Source organism: Suricata suricatta, chromosome X (genome assembly GCF_006229205.1).
Source record: "Suricata suricatta isolate VVHF042 chromosome X, meerkat_22Aug2017_6uvM2_HiC, whole genome shotgun sequence".
Lineage (NCBI taxonomy): Eukaryota > Metazoa > Chordata > Mammalia > Carnivora > Herpestidae > Suricata > Suricata suricatta.
Genome location: NC_043717.1, coordinates 13,482,077 through 13,489,615, shown reverse-complemented (window position 1 = coordinate 13,489,615; position 7,539 = coordinate 13,482,077).

The window sequence follows — 7,539 nt, the reverse complement described above, 5'->3', positions numbered from 1 at the left end:
GCAGACATGCAGTTCTTACACATCTGGGGGTTGCCCTGGGACAGGCACCTTGGGGGTGGGGGTGGGGGTCTATTGGTCTCAAGCAGTTGCCATCCTGCTTTTATTTCAGAAATAGTGATTCCCTGGGTGTACTTCTAGTGTTTTCCCCCACAATCCCAGTTGGCTCCATTTTCTTTCTTAAACGAAAGATACTTTCTGAGATACTTTCTGTTGCTGTTCTTAACAAACACTTCTATGACACTTAAGGCTGGCTACTCTTCTATGTGCTTTACAAGAGTTAACTCATTTAATCTTTGTAATCACATGAGGTGGGTATACTATGATCAGCCCCATGATAATAGAAAACATGTCCCAGCCAATAACTGCAGAGCTTGGATTTGAATGCAGACCATGTGCTAGACTCTGTGCTCCTAACTAGCACATACCAAAAATATTATTTAAAAAAAATTTTTTTACATTTATTTATTTTTGAGAGAAAGAAAGACAGAGCAAGAGTGGGGGAAAGGCAGGAAGCAAGGGAGACACAGAATCTGAAGCAGGTTCTAGGCTCTGAGCTGTCAGCACAGAACCCGATGCAGGGCTTAAACTCACAAACCAGGAGATCATGAGCTGAGCCAAAGTTAAGATGCTTAACCGACTGAGCCACCCAGGCGCCCCTACCAAAAATACCATTGTGTTTAATTCTATAAATTATCTAAGGAAGCTCATGCTTCCAATCTCTATTTAAGAACAAAAAGACAGTATTTGACTGCAGATTTTTCAGTTTCCAGCTGAGAGCTTTTATTCCCTTATACAATGACTGCCTCTTCCCAAGCTTTTTCTTCTATGTCAATGTTTCTCCAACTTGAGCATGCATTAGAATCCCCGGGGGGAACCCTCAGTATTCCTGGGCCCCACTTGTAGAATCCCTGGGTCAGCAGAGGCAGGGCCTGAGAATCTTCAGCTCCATGTTCCCAGTTGATGCTGATGTTTCGGGTCCAGGTGCCACACTTGGAGGACCTCTGCCTTGCACCAATCCAGTCAAAGTAACCCCAGGGCGCCTGGGAGGCTCAGTCGGTTAAGTGTCTGGCTTCGGCTCAGGTCATGATCTCACGGTTTGTAGGTTCAAGCCCTGCGTCAGACTCTGTGCTGACAGCTAGCTCAGAGCCTGGAGCCTGCTTCAGATTCTGTGTCTCCTTCTCTCTCTGCCCCTCCCCCTCTCATGCTCTATCTCTCTCTGTATCAAAAATGAATAAAACATTTAAAAAATTAAAAAAAAAGAAAGAAAATTATGCTCCTAAGATACAAGGAACCAAGCTCCCATGCAGTTATCAGATCACGCATAGTTCACAATGATCAAGGCTGAAAACTTCCTTTCACACAAGGACGACTGCAAGAAACCACACCAAAACAGGGCCGATTACAATGGCCAGACTGGTCTGATTTTCTAGCAAAACCCTGTCAACAGGCTGGACAATCACTTTCTAACTCAACTGTCGTATAACTTTCAAAAGCAGCCCTTCCACATCTACATCAAACTTTAGAGACTACAAAGTCAGCCAGGTGAGAGATAATGCCATCAAACCTGTACCCCAGAACCCGGCGTTTGCCGCAGGGGGGCTTGAAACTAAATCCAGACCATCCTCTACTTTATAGAACACTGTGCAGAAGAGTTGCTTGTAAAATCATTATCTGTAAACATTAAATCAGCTTACCACTTCGTGTCATGAAACCCTAAAGCAGTCCCAATTTGGAGAGCGCTAGACAGAGAAGAGGAGGCGATCCCCAATATATTAAGTTAAAGCCTTTTCTATCGAACCGGGTGGTTAATTAGTCAACAGGTGGGATGGGCCCTGGAGCATGCTGGGAAGGGCCTCCCTGTTTTCTGGGGGACCTAACATTGTGTATATCCTCGGACTCCTTTTGAAGTCTCATCTGCCCTCTCCAGAAGCCAAGAACTGGCTCCATATGCGGGGACTTCACACCTACATCTTCATTTTCTTTCTCCTGGTTTATGTATTCACCACAAAACCAAGAGGCTGCCCCATCTTTGAGCAAACAGTGTTACCATCAAAGTCTCAAAGTCAACACCTCAATTTCAAAGGATCTTATAATGAATCAAACTGCTAGTTTGTCCTGTAAACTCAAAATTCTAATGGTCTAGGAGTCTTAGTCCTTCTGGACCCTACCTCCTCTGACAGGGAAAGAGAAAGGATAAAGGTTCAACTCGTCCCAAGAAAGCAGCACCAGGTACTTAACAAATGGCCCAATCTCAAAAGCTTGCGGGTGCGGGCATGAGCCATGGTTCCCCAGCCCCCCCCCCGCCCCCCACAGCGCCGGCCGCGGCGCTGCCGAAGATGGGTCTGGAAAGTGGAGAATTAACCCTCGAGCAAAGCAAACGCTCGCTTCCCGGGCGGCCCCCAGCCACCAAGCCAAGTGGCTTTCATGCCCCCACCGCCCGTGTTGCCCGGCTCTGAGGCGCGGACACATGTCAGAAAGGCTCTGACAGACCTGTTCTGGGGCCAGTGCCCGCCATCACCCCGGAGGGCACAGGGAAAGAGCAGGGCGCCTCGACCTCCCAGGCGAAGACCGCCAACATTACACGGCCGCTGCGAGTCCTAGAAAGAACCGCTGCCCTCGCGCGGAAAGCCAGACCCCGCCTGACGCCATGCGGTGGGCAAGCTTCAGCGACCCCTTCAGACGGCAGGGGCCCCGGGGGCGCCTCGAGCCCCTGAAACACCATGAACCCCAAGGAAACCCAGGACCCGGGGCCAGATCCGGCAGGCAACACCCGGGTTCCCAAATGCCCGCTGGGCAAACAGCAATAGGGGCCCTGGCCGAGGCCAAGATAAAATGGCTCCGACGCCTGAGAAGCCCTCTAGGTGGGCACGGCGCGAGCGCTATGGGGCTGAGGAAAGAAAAGAGGCAGAAGCTGGTGGGACGGCTTGGGAAGGGCCCCTTACCCTCTTTCTCAGACATCTTGAAGAGAGGGTCCCACTCAGGGTGCCTTGGGCTCAGCGTAGGCGCTGCAATCAAATGGCGACGGCCCGCGAGGCGACTACAGGGTCTGGAGGCGCCACACGGAAAGCACGCGCGAGAGCTCCGAGCACGAGGCACGCTTCTGCGCCTGCGCAGCAGCGCCCCCTGTGGCGAGCAATTGTGCGGGGGGGGGGGGGGGGGGGGGGGGGGGGGGGGGGGGGGGGGGGGGGGGGGGGGGGGGGGGGGGGGGGGGGGGGGGGGGGGGGGGGGGGGGGGGGGGGGGGGGGGGGGGGGGGGGGGGGGGGGGGGGGGGGGGGGGGAACGGATCGGGAGGCGGTGGGTCAGACGTGCGGTTTAGTGTGGTGCCGCCCTCCCTTTCTACCTTCTCATACATTTTAAGTGTGCCTCCCCCCCCACACTCAAAATGTGAACCGGTAGCCAAAATGCTCTTCACATAATACTTCCTAGAAAAAGTGTAGAATCCACTGAGATACCGTCTCACGCCAGTCAGAGTGGCTAAAATAAACGAATCAGGAGACTATAGATGCTGGCAGGGATGTGGAGAGACGGGCACCCTCCTACATTGTTGGTGGGAATGGAAACTGGGGCAGCCGCTCTGGAAAACAGTGTGGAGGCTCCTCAAAAAAGTATTGATAGAACTCCCCTATGACCCAGCAATAGCATTGCTGGGGATTTACCCAAGAGATACAGCGATGCTGATGCATAGGAACACATGCACCCCAATGTTCATAGCAGCAATGTCAACAATAGCCAAAACATGGAAAGAGCCTAAATGTCCATCATCTGATGACTGGATCAAGAAGATGTGGTATATATACACAGTGGAGTACTATATGGCAATGAGAAAGAATGAAATATGGCCATTTGTAGGAAAGTGGATGGAACTGGAGGGGGTCATGCTAAGTGAAATAAGTCAGGCAGAGAGGGACAGATACCATTATGTTTGCACTCATAGGTCTAACAGGAGAAACTTAACAGAGGACCATGGGGGAGGGGAAGGGGAAAAAAAAGTTAGGGAGAGGGAGGGAGACAAACCATGAGAGACTCTTTAATACTGAGAACAAACTGAGGACTGAAGGGGGAGGGGGAGAGGGGAAATGGGTGATGGGCATGGAGGAGGGCGCTTGTGGGGATGAGCACTGGGTGTTACATGGAAACCAACTCGACAATAAACTATAAAAAAAAGAAAAGAAAAAGTGTAGAATCTAAGAATTCAGACTTTCTTATATTTTCTGGGTTGCATACTCACGTTCAATGCCAGATTTGGGGGGAAATCCTAAAATAGTCCAATTTTTCAAATGTGTCCCTAATCCCCACAAAATCATGCCACCCCTGCCCTTCAGCTGCCCTACTCTCTACTCGTCATTTTCCAAACAGCCTTGTGCTTCATCCCTCCTTAACTTAATAATAGCTACAATTTAACCCGCTCATCACAAACCAGCCCCTTAGTGTGCCTGGCCTTATGTGGTCCTCAACCACTGTAAGAAGTCAGTATTATTATCCCATTTTAAAGATAAGGACACAGAGGCTTAGAGAGTGTAACTTGCTAAAGCCACAAGGCAAGTGACAGAGTTATGATTTCAACACACATACCACGCCATCCCCACCCTCGACCCACTGTGGCACATGCTCACACCCCTCCTCATCAATTGCTTCTGGAAATTTTCCACACCCTTCAAAGCCTTTCCCAGCACATCTTGTTCTTATAATATAATAAATATAATAAACTGCACCAAGACAGTTTCCTACAGCCCCCTGGTAAGAATGAGCACCCCTTCTTTAGGAATCCTCACCGAGTTCCTTCACCCCCTTTAGCACTTAAATCACTGTGGAGGCCTTTTCACCATGCGTCTCTCCTTCTAAGTTCCTGGAAAGCAGCACCACACCCTATTTATATATTAAACAGCATTGCTATCATAAGGTTCTAAGAATTGAATGTTATAAAATATGAAACACCCAACACAGCACCCAGAATTTTAGTTCCATTTCCCTATGTCAGTTATATAATGACCTTGGCACCAGGCATCTCTTCATTCGGGGGGAAAGGCACGTTTTGTTAGGTGGAAATATAAAGTTGCTTCACTATTGTGTGGGAGCGTAAATGTGTGCAGGAGGGTGTATAATGAAACTGAAGATGAGAGTACTTTTTGCCTACTCCGAGAAAATGGATATAGGCCCTTTAAAGTTTTTTCCTTTGCCAATAGCACGGTTTAAGCTTTTTTCATTACGGAACACTGGAAAGAGATTGTAGAAGAAACTAGTTTTGCTTCTGAGTTTCCATTTGCTCTCTAGGCAGGTTGATGCTGAATGCAGCACCCCAGCCCAAACGCACACCCCATAGGGCATATTTCCAGCAAGTTCTAGAAGGTGGTTCTCCAACAAGTTCCACCCATGCTACCCAAGTGACTTGTCTCACTCCATGAGTCACAGTTGGGCCTTCTTGGGTGTAATATCTCAGCCCTAGAGCTAGTAGCTGTTGTTTATAGCTCTTACTCCTATACTGTTGAGTTTTCTGTTTCTTACTAGTCAGTCCCTCATTACTCCAATCCTGTTATACTTAATACTTCTTTACATTACACCTTCTCTGTTCAATTTACAAAGTGGTTCTTATCTTCATCTTAGACCCAGGCTGATCCCCTCACCCTTTGGGGTTCCCGTCCATCACCTAGAACTCAATAGGAGGAGCACAATGTCTGTTGCTGGGATGTGATTAGACATCCAACAGACGTTTATCAACCACTTTGTTTCACTTCTAGTGAGTCCTCTCCATCTGTTTGCTTGATACCTCTTCTCCATAGAGGGACACAGAATGGAAGGAGGGTAAACTTCCTTACTGTCCTTCCAAAGGCTAGCTTTTCTTCTGGTCTACCGTCAGTTAGCTGCATCGATTAGAATAGGGCCGAATATGGTGCCTGACAGGCAAAGGAGACCTGACAACAGGAGGAGGAGCACACAGAGATGCTGGCAGCACCATCCACCTGTTCTCAGGTTAGAGCAGAGACGCAGAAGCTATGGACAGAGCAGGATTTCTCTCAGTGCCCTGTGCAGCCATGAGAACCTGCAGTTATCATTCTTTTTTTTTTAACGTTTATTTTTGAGAGGGAGAGAGAGAGAGAGAGAGACAGACAGACAGATCACGAGTGGGGGAGGGGCAGAGAGGTGGGGGGAGACACAGAATCCAAAGCAGGTTTCAGGCTCTGAGCTGTCAGTGTAGAGCCCGATGAGGGGCTCGAGCCCACAAACCATGACATCATGATCTGAGACAAAGTTGGACACTTAACTGACTGAGCCACCTAGGTGCCCCTAATTTTTTTTTTTTTTTTACAGATTTTTTAAACGTTTATTTATTTTTGAGGGAGAGAGTGGAGAAGGGGCAGAGATGGAGGGACAGAGAATCCGAAGCAGGCTCTGTGCTGACAGCAGTGAGCCCGATTAGGGCTCGAACCCACAAACCGAGACATCATGACCTGAACCGAAGTCAGATGCTCAACCGACTGAGCCACCCAGGGGCCCCTGGAGTTCTAATTCATATACCGATGAACTGCATAACGCAGAGCTGCCAGGCTCCTGAGAAACAACTAGGAAAGCTGAATAAAATGATCTTAAAATGGTCGGAAGAACAACAAAATGTTAACAAAACAATAAGCAATGACTGAGCTAAGAGCTGGGAAAGATAAGAAATCTAGAAAAAAGTAAAAATCTGACAGGGCTGCCTTGCTCTAAGGCACTTACTGATCCAGAAAAGGCTAAAAGAGGCCAGGCTGTACTTCTGGTGGTTTTCTAGGACTAAGAGACAAAAGTCAGAATCTGGGACCCACGATTGGTAGGGGGCTGGTAAACCACCCCTACCTTGGGCAGGGACCATAAGGAGTCACCCCTTCAAAATGAAAGTGACGCAGAATCAACCAAGAGTTAAACCCATAGATTGTAGTTCACTCTAATATCATCCAGGGATTTAACGCTCTGAGGTGCCTCACATAAGCAAACAAAAATGTATTGCCGTGAATATAACTTTAAAGCAATTTCTATAAACAATATTTAAATCGAATGTGCATGAGGTACCTGGGTGGCTCAGTCAGTTAAGTGACTGATTCTTGGTATCAGATCTCATGATGATCTCAGTTTCGTGAGTTTGAGCCCCACAGAGGCTTTGTGCTGGCAGCACAGAGCCTGCTTGGGATTCACTCCCCATCTCTCTCTGCCCTCCCTCACTCACACTGTCCCTGTCTCTCTCTAAATAAATAAGCTTTAACAAAATTTTTTAAGTAAATAGAATATACTATACTCAGTAACACCGCCGCCTGCTGGCAGCCACGGCGACAAGCCCAGGGCACTCCCGCACACATCGTGGATGTGACACAGGCACCTTGCTGAGGACTTTGGTCCTCTGGAAGAAGCTAGTCTGTGAGCATCTTAGAGGAAGTTCGTGGGAAGGATCCAGACTGAAAACCCTCGGCGGCCCAAGTTTTCAGGAAGGAGCCTCCTCGCCCTTTCGTCGTGGATGAAAAACCCCGGGTCAGCAAAGCCAGGGACAGAGGCTGACCCACAAGCCCGGGGACG